The following is a 13,766-nucleotide window of genomic DNA, read 5'->3' on the forward strand; positions in this document are numbered from 1 at the left end:
TAGCAGTAGAGTTTTAATTCAGGCCATGTAATTTAATTCTGAATTATATTAGATCAAAGGGAAACTGAATTAAAAAAAATACCTGTTGGATTATGCAGAATGGAGTTCCTCTCCTTAATAGCTCTGGAAAGATTAGAGTGTCATGAAACTTCATCAATCAGAACAGAAAAACCGAAGAGCAAGGATAAATCGAAGTTAAGTGCATGGCACTGAGGAACAAACTAACCACCTTCCTTTTACTATTATAAACCGGATGGGTTTGTGTTGATGGATCTATTAACAAGGAAAAACAGCAATCTATATTCAGACAGAGGCTTTCTGCCTATACATTTACCCTGATGTATACAACCATCTTGTATTTTGCCATCTCAGTTTAGACTGTCCCTATTTCTTTCTGTGTTGATTTTCTAACAGAAACGATGATCTTATTCTCAAAGGGCTGCCTATTAATTTATTACTAAACTTTTCTTTAACCCAAGAAAAGAGAGCACTCCAATATTTTTTCATCGTTTCTGTTCGACAGGAGGGCAGAACAAAAGGTTTTATAGATCCATAGAAAGACCAAACTCCTTCCTGATTTAACTCCAGTGAAATAATTTAATACAGTTCAGAGATGTGCCCAGTCCATGTTTTTTGCTGCGACAAACACAGGAACAGTATATGTCCTAAATGTTTCAGGAACCTCAAACAGTGCAATGTCTATACGGCAAGGCTCAAGATGGAGATTTTGGACTGGAAAATAATATTATTTTTGCTTTGTTCATTTACTTTTTGTTGCAGAGCCTGGGGACTGTACATCCTCAGAGAGCCACCCAGTTCCTTTCTAAATCAAGAGGTGGATGAAGTTTGGTTTCAGTGGGAGCTGGAACAGGCCATGCATGTATAGGAAACATACTGTTTCCTATATGGTGCTGCAGGCTATATAGTGCCTTTAGTCCAAAAATTGTGGTCTTTAAAAGGACAGTGTTAATTTTGTCCTAAAACCTGTATTTATAAAAAACTTCTATGAAATCTGAAACCTAAGGAATTGCTGTATGCTGTTTTTAAATTCCAGTTGTTTACAAGCTGATAAATGCTCTCTGGCAATACCCAAATTCCCACAGCAGCAACTTGAAGCTATGTTAAACAATATAATCAAAACTAAAACTGCTTCTCTTGCTTTTCATTGACTTTGTTGCTTGACGCTGACCGAAACATCATTGCTTGAGTTTTCATTGTGGAGGCATCATCTCCTTAAGCGATCATCAGGTAACAGAAGCCCTCTCTGCTCTAGTCACAGGCAGGCCAGCTCTGAAAATGGCATTCAAGGTGTTTGGGTTGCTTTGGTGTTTATGGTTTGGGAACTCTCTGCCAGATACTGTTCTTAAAAAATCTGATATGCTGTGGTCTCTCTCACACCCTTATAACAAATGTTTTCATTCAAAGTGTGAGGTATTACTCTACTCCCGGGTTATGCTACCACAAGTTCCTATTCATGAATACTCTCCCTACCTTTTGGATGCCACTTGAGCTTGCTTTTCCAAGTGCTTCTGCCCTTTTCTAACGCAGTATGAATGGTATAAATGAAGAAAAGGGTTTCTGTTTCCTATAATCATTCCAGTTGAGAAAAGCACTGAGTTCTGAATGAAATTGAAAAGCAGCTGATCAGTTTTGAGCACACAAGGCTGAGCAGGGAAATCAGGGTGGTTCTTCGCACCCCCTTCCCCTTCTCCTAAGCGTGGATTAAATCACACTTTGTAAGTAAAAACTGTGTGAATTGTGTGCCAGGTCACATCCCGTCTACATCCTCGCAAGCGGTAATAATTTTGGAAAGATTTAGTGCTCACATTAAAGGGTTCGTGGAAGCAGTCCAGAGCGCTTCTAACGGCTTGGATCTAATTAGTCATTCAAGTTGTTTCTTTTTAAATAAGACTCAGAGGAACACGCTAATTTTAGGATGCCGGGCGGGGGAAAGCGGAGGAGGGGTGTTTCTCTCCCACCGAAGGAACCCTTCCCGAGGCGGCGGGCAAGGCCGGGCGGCCCTTTGATCTCCTCAGGTCCTTGGAAGTGCGGCGACCCCCCCCGACAAGCCCTCCCTGTCGGCGCCCTCCCACACTTCGCCCCGAGGGCGCGGCTGAGGGAACCATCGCTCCCCCGGCGCCGAGGCTCCCGCAGGGCCGGTGCGGCATCAGCTCCGCACCTCGCCCCCTCCCCCGAGCACCCCGTGCAGTGCCGTGCCGTGCTCTGCCCGCAGCCTGGCCCGCCCCAGCTGCTTAAGGCCGGCAGCGCAGGCTCAACGCCGGCTTAGCCCGGGGCTCCTGTCCCCCCGCGGCTCTGTCCCCGCGTCCCCTCAGGGACTGCTCCGCACCTGTCCGCCGGGCGCCGCCCGTGACGTCATGGAAACACCCCCTTCCCCCGCCCCAACGGCCGAGGAAGGAGGGTGGGCGGGAGTAACGCCTACTCAGCACGGGGGGGGGGGGGAGTGAGCGGGTGCTTCCCGTTGGCTAGCGCAGCTGCCAATCGAACGCGACTATCCCGCCCCCGGTCCCTCTCGTGGACGTTCCCCAGAAGCAGAAGCGAGCAGAGGTACCGCTCTGCGCGCTCCCACCTTCCCCGTCGGGACCCGCGCAGGTAGAGCGGCTCTTTATGGTTGTGGTTGTTGCTCCCGCCCGATTCCTTCTTCCTTCTCTCCTTCCTGCTGGCTGCTGCTGCCCGGGGGCCATGGCGGGGGCGCCCGGTAGCTCGGTTGGCGGCAGGTGAGGAGCTCAGGTGGGTGTCCGGGCGGGGCTGGCGGCCGCGGGGCCGCTTCCCCGCCGCGCCGTAGGGACGTGGGCGGTGTGGCGGGGCGTAGACCCCGGGCGGACGGGCGTTGATTGCGGCCCCCCTGTCTGAGGCGCCACGGCGTGCCGGTGGTGCGCGGGGCGGGCCGGGGGAACGGTGGCCTCCTGCGAACTCGGCACGAGAGAAAAGTGGCTTTTCACCACACAAAAGGCACCTTTCTCGCCCGGCTCGCAGCGAGAGCCCCGAGGGCCGCTGGCCGGGGCGCGGGTGGGAGGGCGGCTGCTCCCGCCTGCCCCGCCGAACCCACGCTGTCACCTCCTGCGGGCCCTCGGGGTCTCCGGCCGCGCTGTTACAGCCCTGTGGGGGCCGCTCCGGAGCGGCCGCCAACTTAAACACCTTTCCCTGCTTCGGCAGGGTGTTGCTGAGTGAAGGCTGCTCTTCACATACTTAACTCCCGGTGTAGCACCGAGACGGAGCGAATTCCAGATTAACTGATGCACCGGGCAGCTGCTTCCCAAGCGCAGCCTCCCGGGCGGAGCGGTGGCTTTCCCGGAGGGGGTGGGCAGGGGCAGCTCTCCCCGCTTGCTGCGTGCTCTGGGGAATCGAGCTGGCAGCCGGCTGGCTGGTAAATGTAACTTCGGAAGTCTTGGGCGTGTTTGCAAAGCTGTCACTCTCGGCCAAATCTGTGGTTCTCTGTGCTCGTGTAAAATAAAATATGCCGCTGCTATTTTTTTTTTCCTTATTCTTGCTCATATCTTCAAGAAAATAGGTTAATTAAATCTAGCCACTTCAGTTTCCAGGTTGATTTAATTTCCATTTGAGGACAAATCAGGCAATATGAGCATTTAAATACTCCATTACTTGGAAACTGGTACAGTTCACTGAGAGTGAAGTAGTCTTCATTGACACTTGCTGATTTATTTTTACTAGGAGGATATCTGGAATGGCTAGAGAAAAGGGCATTTAATAAATTCACTTCTTCCTTGTAAGGTAACTTGTCTGCCTTACATTTTTGTCCTAGGCCTCTAATGATGGTAACAGTGTTTTTTCCTTCTCTTCTTTCCTGAGAATGGACGCAGGGAACAGTTGGTTGTTGCTTCATCCCTTGACTTTCATTGATTAATCATAGAGTTCAGAATGTTTCACTCTACTTAATTTCAGCAGAGCTTGTAAGTCCGGTTTGGGTATTTAAAGCAAGTGTTTTCACGGACATTTTCTGTACAGCTACAGATAACAACAGTTTTAATTTCCATAAACTTTGTTTTTATTATTCAAAATGTTTTGGGTTTTGGTTTGGGTTTTTTGTTTGTTTGTTTTTAAAAAAAACCACCTTTAAGTAATACTCCCTAGTTTGTACTCCCAATAGATTAAGCAAAATATTTTCCAATGTGGCTCCTAGTCCAGTTTCAAAGCAATAGCATTCACAATTTTTTATTCTCTTTTCCTTTACTCTGACATCCCATTCCCTGCGCACTGTGTTAGGCCCATTTATGTCCTCCCTTATCATTTTGTATAATATCTGGGTTTGCATGCAGGAAAGGTGGGAGGGGAGTTTTAGGGATTAGAGATGCTGTCTATGTATGAGTATGCATTTGTGTGCACTGAACAGTTGTGGTTGGGCTGAAATTACTAGCATGTTCACCATGGACAGGAAATGATGGTGAGACTCAGCTGGAGTCTGCTTATTGCAACACTGTGTGTGTGGCTACCTCATTTGGTTTTGCAAATGTAAGTACACTGTATTTTATACAAAACCTTATTTGGGTGTTTTTAGTAGCTGTGTGTTTGCCATCATAAAGAATTGGATCTAATTCAAGCTGCATTACTATAAACAGATGCATGTCAGTCTAACAGCCTTTCCTTCATTTGTTGCGTTCTGTAGGTCTTGTCACATGCTGTTTAGAAAGTAGAGTGGAAACAGGACATTATTCTGGCAGTCCTGGTTTCTAATCGTAAAACTACAAACAGTGCTCTTAGCTACAAATTGAGAAAAGCCTTCCTATGGAAAAGGTAATTAATATATAAATTGCTGATATATATTCGGCTTAAATTTGATTTGCTGTAACGTGCATTTAAAAAAATGCAGTGATGAACAAGGCAGCAGAATGAATATGTGACTGTGCAGTTATGAGGTATTTTACATGTTGGAAGAAGCATAGTATCTATACCAGCATATTTTGATCTTATTGAAGTTAATCTCAATTAATTTCAGTTATGTTAAGATTTGACTTGCCAAAGGCGCAAAGTTTTGCTGGTAAAAGGCTAGGGGATAGATACTGTAATACGCCACTTCTAAGGTAGCCAAGGAAACTTCTAGGAGAATCTAATTGCCTTTTCCTGTATCAAGTTTCAGATAATAGGATGCAGATATTGTGAGATCTGACAAACAGCTCTCCAGACTGGGACTAATGTGTTTCTGTTACTAAATTTACGCAGCTCTGCTCTTTGAGATGCTGGATTTTGATGTCTGTCTTCTGCATTCATGGTTGTGTTCAAGCAGTATATTTTGGGGGACAAACGTTTTTAGTCTCCTGCAGCTGTCACTTGTGGTACAAGTACATAAATCTTTGAATATTGTGTCTCAAAATACATGTTTCATTGCTTTGGTTTCTCATTTATCTGAAGGACAAGGAGATTTTGCGTATGTAACATTGTTGTGGATACTTGTCCTTATTCTGCTAACATAAAATACATCTCCTTGATGTTTATTTCTAATTACCCTAGAGTGAAGTTTGCTGTCTGCCTTCAGGGCTGAATGATGTGTGTGTTGATGCTAATGAATATGACAATCTAGGTAAAGTTGGAACAATAATAGCTAAGAAAAGCACAGCTGTGGGCCTGATCCTGGGAGGCAGGATATCCATAACTCCTTCTCCTTTCAATCTGTTTTAGCTTGTTGCTCATGCAAAGTTCTCGAAGCTGCTCGTGACTTTCACATAGCGCATATGTTCAGAAATAGCAGGTTCTATTACATATGAAGTTATGACATGAGTTGATACAGTGTTTGAGTCGTGGTGTTAGAGTTCTGTCAATATGAAACTCATGGCACATTGTTGCAAGTTGCTTGAAACATTTTTGGGAAAAAAAAAAAAAAAAAGCTTGAGGACAGCCTCAGTAGTGGAGGAAGAAAACAGAAAACTTGCCCAAATTCTTTCTGATTTTTTTTTGTATTCAAGTGTCACAACTGAGAACTGTTAAATGATCAGAGTTATTAAAAAAAAAAAAAAATCAATGGCAATTCTGATACCTGCCTTGTTAGTAAAAAGCAGTGAGCCCTCTAAGAAGTGCTGGCTGAGACTGAGAGAGGCATTTGGTCAGTTCAGCCTAGTGCTCAGCCTCTATTGTCCTGCCTGTCTGGTGTGCCAGAGCAGCACTGACTCAGTGCAAGCTCCTTAGGGTAGAAGTCACGTGTGTAAGTGTGTAGCAGTAAGCACGGCACTGCTTAATCCTATTTTGGTGTCTGGGTGCTCTGTGATGCTAACCACGAAAATAAAGAAATAGAGCTGAGCTGCTTTTGATGTGGAATGTGCTAAGTAATTTTTTGCAATGCCTGTTTGCTAATGATTCGCAATCTTTGGATGATGGCTATTCTAGACATGGCTCTCGAATCTTTTTCTGTGGAAAATAAGTACTGATAAGCATGACTTGACAGGAATCCCTGTTATGTGCAACAGGAGGGAGAAATAAGAGTGAGAACTGATTTTCACTGACCTCTCAGCCCTAAGTTGAAGTAGTGCATTGAGAATTGCTATGAGTTTCCAGCTCTTGGAGGTATCTCCAACTTACTAATTGTATATCTGGCTGTAAGACAGCCTGACATAAAAGCAGCAGCTGCCTAATAGCATCTGGTAAGTCACAGAAGGAAGGCTGCAGATACAATTCTTTATGTGCCTCTCTGCGTTGCTTTTCAATTTTGTGACAGTTAAGACTGAATTTGAAAAATCCTTCCTTTACAGTCATTGAATAGCATATTAGCCAAGCTCTGTGTTCCTTGTCTGATCAAGAGGTGTATATATATATCTGTGTTTTTAGATTTCTCACCTTCAAGTCCAGTTGTTAAATTACAAGTACTTGTACCGAAGATTCCCTCTTTAGTCTTTAAGTTGTGGAGGTTTGATGGCTGAATCATATTTAGGTTGGCAAACACTGCTGCTGCCATGTCAACACTTAATTATTTCCTTCTGGACATTTTCTTTGGCACTTATGTTAACATGGGTATGCAAACGAATCTCCCTTTCTTCTGCCTTCCAATGTAATGCATGAATTGGGAATTAAGGAGATTTTTATTTTGATTCATGTTTCCATAATAGCAGCTTTTTTTAGTGGTAGCTTCAGATTCTGCCTACATGTTGGTGGAGCTGAAACCTAAAAAAAGGTCACAGGAAAAACGTGATGGTATGTGGTGCTGCAGTTGTCATGCAGCACTTGTATTTAACTTCTGTTCTTAGAATGAAGATGGTAACAATACAAAATAGGAAAGGTGAGAAACTAATCCTTGCTTGTACCAGTGTTTGTAGCTATTCTGTGTTTACCATAATGATACCTGTTACATTTTGATGTTGGATTTCAGTAATGACTTTTTGTTGCCTTTAGAAAAACCTGGAGCATTGGGCTTTCTAGCCATTTGGTATATCCTCTGATGAATGTTTTTAGGGTAGAAGTCTGAAATGTTTCCCTGGCTGAATGTAGTTGTACTCTTTCCTCATCTTAATTTCTGCCAATTCTGTTATTACTGTTCGTAATAATAGACTCTTTGCAGTATCATCACAAGTGTCGCCTCTTATCTGTTGGGGTGATCACTTAGGTCACTTCTAGGTCACCTCTCTCTGATCAAACTTACGCTACTTTTTCTTGTGATTCTGAAGGCTTTTCCTAGTCACAGCATATGCATTGTTGCTGTTCTGATTTTAGTTTATTCCTTTTTCATGTAGTTGCTGGTGAAGGTGAATGAAGCTCCTGGTCTTAATGGTTCCGATAAAGAACTACTGTGTGGGTATATTCCATTTGCCTTACATGTTTACTTCTTTCTGCCCAGAGAGTAGTTGAAACCACAGAAGAGATGATTTCTGAACAGCTTGTCAATCACCAACAGAACTGTGTGTGCAGGAGACTTTATCCTTCTCGGTGCACAAGCCCGTCTGTGTCACTGTTAATTCTGCTTGTTACAGAAGGTTAAGGCCTGCCCTTCAAGTTTTTACATGAGCAGAGTAGGATATAGGTCTCTGGCATTACTTTCTTCCATCTTGCCAACAAGTCACATTTAAAAAAAATTGTTGTAATGTCTCCCTCTTCTGCAAGATAATTGTTTTGTCAGTATGTCTAGAAAAAGAGCCTTGAAGAGGGACAGAGAGAGTTTCTTCATACTCTTTAGTTCCCCAAGTGAAATACACAATTCTCATTTTTACAGAACTTTTGCTGACCTGTCTGCAGTGGCAACAGATGGCTTTGAAACCAGCCTTGGTAAGTTTTATTGCCAAAAGGGTTCTGCCACTGCCTCAGGCTGCGAGGCATAATAGCAGCGTCTCCCCTGAACACAATGCAGAACATGTCTTGCTCATACTGGAACCTGGGACTATGCCAGCTGCAACCATATTGCTAGAAAAGAAGCTTGTTTAATAGTCTTATAAAATACTGTGTTCTGAAGGAAAGCGGATGGTTCTATCATTTCTTTCTATATCCCCTGCTTGTGACAACTATGGGTACAGAGATCCCCTAGACAAAGCTTAAACTGTGAATTTAAGTGCAGCTTACAATGTAGGGAGGGAGGAAGTTTCACTATGAATGTTTAGTCACTGACTGTCTCATATACCTTAAAAAAAGAAACAGTGAGTGTCTGTTAACCTTCTGTGATACTGCTTGAGCACTTTACAATAACGAAGTATAAATCATCAGTAGCAATGGTGATCCCTAAGAAATGTTAGTGATTACTGTCTGCATACTAGGGAGCCGATGAAGCTAACTCCAAAGGATGTGGGCTGCTGAGTCTTTGCTAGTTCGAGATGACTGTGATAGGAGTTTGTGGTGGCTTTCACAGGTTGACTGCCTGATACCTTGCTGTTTGCCAAAGGCAGGCAGGCTGGTACTTGCTGAGAGATACCTTTCTATAATTTGGTAACTGTGTGGGGTTTCCTCCCCACAATTGGATGCATCTGCCTCTGTGCAGCTCAGTGGCACGTGACCTCTCTCTTGGGAACTACACAGCCATTTAGGTAGCAGATGATCTAAGAACTTACTAGTCCATTTTTTAGCAATGATTTCACCACCTCAAAAGAAGCAGGCCACCTAGTATGCATCAGGCTATTTGGAGCTGGCATTATTGCTAAAAGGTTGCAGGTATTTGCTTTTTAAATAAGTGATGATGGAACAAAAACAAACAAACAAAAAAAGCAAGAGGTGTTATTAAGATTATGCTTGAAGATAAGATTTCTCCCTAACTTCTTTTTTGCTGGTAAGAGTGATTAATAAGGCTCTGTGGTCTACCCTGGTGCTGTGATGTCCTGGAAGATTCTCAGAACTGCATCTTACTTGCTGTTACTGTTAAATGGGGTTAGTAGTATCACCCGGAATAGCCATGTTTAGTTTCCTTAAAAGATAACATTCTGATAATGGTTTTGCCACTTGTTTAGATATGTAGCAGGACAGGACCAGAGGCAATGGGCACAGACTGAAATGCAGTAGATTCCCTCTGAAAATGAGGAATTTTTTTTTTTTTTCCCACTGTGTGACCAAGCACTGGCACAAGTTGCCTAGAGATGTCGTGGAGTCTTCATCCTTGGGATGTTTAAAAACTGTCTGGACATGGGCCTGGGCAACCAGTTCCAGGTGGCCATGCTTGAGCAGGGAGGATGGACCAGATGACTTCCAAAGGTACCTTCCAACCTCAGCTGGTCTGTGATAATTCTACAAATGTATTTTGAAGCTTAGTCTACTGCAAGTCTGCTCTTCAAGCTCTGTTAGATCTAGAAATTATTTTGGAAAAGCCAAAAGTCCTTGTGTTCTTTTTCGAGTCAATAAGCAACCTTGTGATTGGGAAACAGGTCATCTTTCATACAGCAAGGTGCAGCCATTGTTGGAACAGGCTTCTTACGGAGGATTGGTGCTGTCTGACAGAATTTGACTTCTAGAAATAGAAGAGAACTAGAACTAATGGGGTTTGCTAATTTGCTGATAGCAAGGTCAAATAACAAGGAATTTGTGTATGAAGAGAGGAGAATCTAGGCTGAATCTAGTCCTGTTATTGAGCTCTAGTAACAACCACATTAGGAAAGAAGTGTTGATATTTCTTGTTTGTTTTCTGATTAAGGTCAAACAATGGAAGGAAAAGAATTTAGGTGTTAGCCTACAGGACTTTGTCAGGTCTTGGCAAGAAAGCTACTGTTTTTAAAGAAGTTAGTTCAGTAGGCTTACCCTTACTAGCATCAACAAATACTATTTACTAAATAAAATGATGGACAGCTAAGATGTATCATGGACCCTCATTTGCCTACGGCTGTGGTATCTGTACCACTGCTAGGCTGAGCAGGCATCCAGCTGGGTTTAGATTCTTGGGCTGGGCATGAGGGGCTGTTTTGCTCATGTTACTCTTAACCTTCCATCCAAAAAACAGATCTAAAGGGAAATGACATTTAAAGTTTGGGTGTTGAGCAAAATATTGGACCAAAGTATTATGATTGATTCTTGTTTTCCTTAACTGAATGGTACTGATATTTTTTTATTGAGTGACCTTGTTAGGAAGTAATGATCCAAAGCTCTTACACTAGTGCCACAGCTGCTGAAATTCAGGAAGTATAAATCCATTCATTCTTTCCTGTTTAAAAAATAATACACAGAGTTAATTAGCAGATTTGTTACTGTCCATCAAATGCACCTATGTAATCTGCAAGGTATTAAAACCAGAAGCACTCAATATTATGATAACCTTATAAAACTAAGGCTCACTTATTCAATATTTCCTGGTTCTTAGAGAATCTCAAATTTTTGAGAAAGGAGAACTTTCTGAGGTAGGGAACTGCTGTTGTGAATAAAGTTCTTGCCTTTTAGCTGATGTCCAGTTTGTTTTGTTGAAACAAGCTTTTTAACATCCTGTTTCTTAGAATAACAATTTAAATGTACTGCTGAAATAGACTTTTTTCATGCAATTCACTGAATAAATATGGAATTTCGTTTCAGATTTGGAGATAAGATGTTAGAATTTTCCACAGGATAGCTGAATTGTAGGCTCTCTCCACACACACACTTCATTTCACAGCTTATTTTCCTATGTATAATACTATATTGTACTGTACTCTTTGAAGTTCAGCAGTATCAACACTTCTAATTGAAAATCAACAGCAGACCCATTGCCAGGATGTCACTTTGGCATATGAGACTTATTGTTTGTTTGGGGTTGGTTTGTTTGTTTGTTTTAGTAGAAGGAACAACAACAAAAAAGTTGTTGTCATGGTTTTACCCCAGCTGGCAGCTGAGCACCACGCAACCGCTCACTCACTCCACCGCTCACTCACTCCACCCATCAGGATGGGGGAGAGAACTGGAAAAGTTAAAGTGAGAAAACTTGTGGGTTGAGATAAAGACAGTTTAATAGGTAAAACAAAAGCTGCACGCACAAGCAAAGCAAGGAATTCATTCACCACTTCCCGTGGGCAGGCAGGTGTTCAGCCATCTCCAGGAGAGCAGGGCTCCATCATGCATAACGGTTACTTGGGAAGACAAATGCCATCACTCTGAACACCGCTTCTTCCTCTTCCCCCAAGCTCCTTATAAACTGAGCATGACGTCATATGGTATGGAATATCCCTTTGGTCAGTTTGGGTCACCTGTCCTGTCTGTGTCTCCTCCCAACTTCTTGTGTACCCCCAGCCATCCCGCTGGCAAGGCGGTGTGAGAAGCAGAAAAGGCCTTGGCCCTGTGTAAGCACTGCTCAACAATAGGTCCATAGAACAATATTATCAATGCTGTCTCCAGCACAAATCCAAAACATAACCCCACATTAGCTACTATGAAGAAAATCAACCCTCTCAGCTGAAACCAGGACAGTCCAGGACAGTTGTCTTGTCAGGCTTTCACAAAATGGAGTACTTGAGGAGGGTGACTTGTAAAATACTTTTTTTCCTTATTGCAGGAACACTTAAGGTCACTTTCTTCTGCCATTATATATGCATGCAACTGCTAGTCTACTGAAGATCCCTTACGGGTGATAATCTTACATTTTAGAAGATTAAATTTCAAGTAATGGGACACCATTGAGTATTTTTAAATGCATACAAGGTCATTGTTTTCATCAGGCAAGATTTAATAATCTCCTTTTAGTCCTAGTTGATTAGTTTGATAAGCTGAGAAGGGAAGATGCAACTTCCCATTTATTTCTAACTGTATTGTCAGCCATCTCTTTATTTTTAAACAAGAGGCTTCCTTAATTTCAAAGTAATTCAGTGGTAGAATGGTGGCCGTATCTCAGTATCATCAAGTGACTGAGTGTTTTTCACTTTGGGAAATGTTTGTGGGACTTGTCTGTGGTGGTGAATGCTTCCTACTTGAATAGGCTTAGGAAATCTTGGTTTCTGAGGCATGGCTCAGCATTTGAAAACATCCACATTTTCCTAACTGTGGATGCCATTTCAGTCTTGATAATCCAGACACAATGACAGTTCACATTGAACTACCAAATGTTCCTTGCCAAATGAGCTTGCATTATTTACTTTAATATGACTAGAATGCATAGTTAGCATAAACACACCCTCTATTCAGTGCAGGATGAGTTGTTTGCTTCTGCTTTTCCCAAATTAAACTATTTAATAGTAGTTCATTGTGCAGAGCCCTTCTGCAAAAGGATCATCTTTGCTTGCTGTTCAGTGAATTTTATGTTCTAAACAAAAAAAAAAAGTTTGTCCCTTGAATATTGGGAAGATGTAATGCCTTTCTCACTATTGCCTCTCTCCCAGCACTCATGTCTTGCAGAACTTGAGTTCTTGGGGGATTTTCATTCTTAATTGCTTAACAGTCTGCAAGTGCATTGCCACTTGATCCACTTCACAATGGGTTACCTGAGAGAAGGTGTAGGCTGTGCATCAGTTGTGCATTACTTTATCAATAAAATCATATCTTCTATATTAGCCTAGCCTAATTTACTTATAGCTGAGAGGAAGGATGGTATTTTGTAAGGGAACAAGGGATAAAGGGCTGGGAAACAGATTTTTATATATATTAGTGTACGTAACTCTCACTTCTTATTCTGGTTGACAAAACTGCTTTTTTTACTTCCCTGTGGTTCTTTTTGGTCCTCGAGATTAATGGGGCTGTTCTGAGTAAATACAAGTGTAAAGTAAATACAACTTTTTTGCCCAGTCTGTCAATGCCACCGAAACATTTGCATGGAAGAATGTTTTGTGGGATGTAGGAGGAGTGCAAACAAAAATCACAAGGCATAGATTGGCTAGACTTGTGCTTGGATTGGCTTTGTTGAAGAAGGGAATTGAAGAAAACTGGTCTGATCCCTTAATTCCTCCTTGCAATGAGATTCTGAAATGCTTGTTTCTGTGTATCTGAGTCCCAGAACTCTGGAAAGTGCAGTCATCATCTTCGGAAAGGTATGAGCATGCAGAGTAATGACACCAAATCAAGAAGAAAATATCAACAATTTAATTGTCAGAACTGATGTAGTAGAATCTCGTATGTCTGGTAGCCTAAACACAGATTCTAAAAAGTACGGTTTCCTTGACCTGCCACTTTTTGAAATTAATATACCTTAAAAATAAACAACAAACCTTTGTTCACAAAAGAAATACATATAAGTGAGTAAAGCTGAAGTAATTTATTTTTATTAATGGAAACTTTAAAGCATTAAGGCAAGGTCAGTTTGCAGCACAGGTTAAATCAGCAATAGTAATGTTGGTAAGTGGTATATCAGTTATTTTACTAAATAAGATCATTGACAGCTTTATTAATTTTTTTATGCAGTTGTTATCAGGTCCACATGAGATCTACAGATTTCCCTTGTATTTTTAATT

The 13,766-nt window shown here is 42.3% G+C and overlaps 1 protein-coding gene across 3 annotated transcripts in view; it reads left to right on the plus strand.

The window, feature by feature from the left end:
- The first annotated feature begins 2,549 nt into the window (after window positions 1-2,549).
- Window positions 2,550-13,766, plus strand: part of OSBPL3 (oxysterol binding protein like 3) — a 92,522-nt gene continuing 81,305 nt past the window's right edge. For 2 of the 3 annotated variants that reach the window (XM_054816793.1, XM_054816794.1), the window contains exon 1: window positions 2,562-2,748. The gene's annotated coding sequence lies outside the window, so the exon portion shown is untranslated. Of the gene's footprint in view, window positions 2,749-7,691; window positions 7,750-8,167; window positions 8,221-13,766 lie in introns of all 3 variants that reach the window. The other variant, XM_054816792.1, reaches the window with a different exon arrangement.

This window comes from Grus americana, chromosome 2 (genome assembly GCF_028858705.1).
Source record: "Grus americana isolate bGruAme1 chromosome 2, bGruAme1.mat, whole genome shotgun sequence".
NCBI lineage: Eukaryota > Metazoa > Chordata > Aves > Gruiformes > Gruidae > Grus > Grus americana.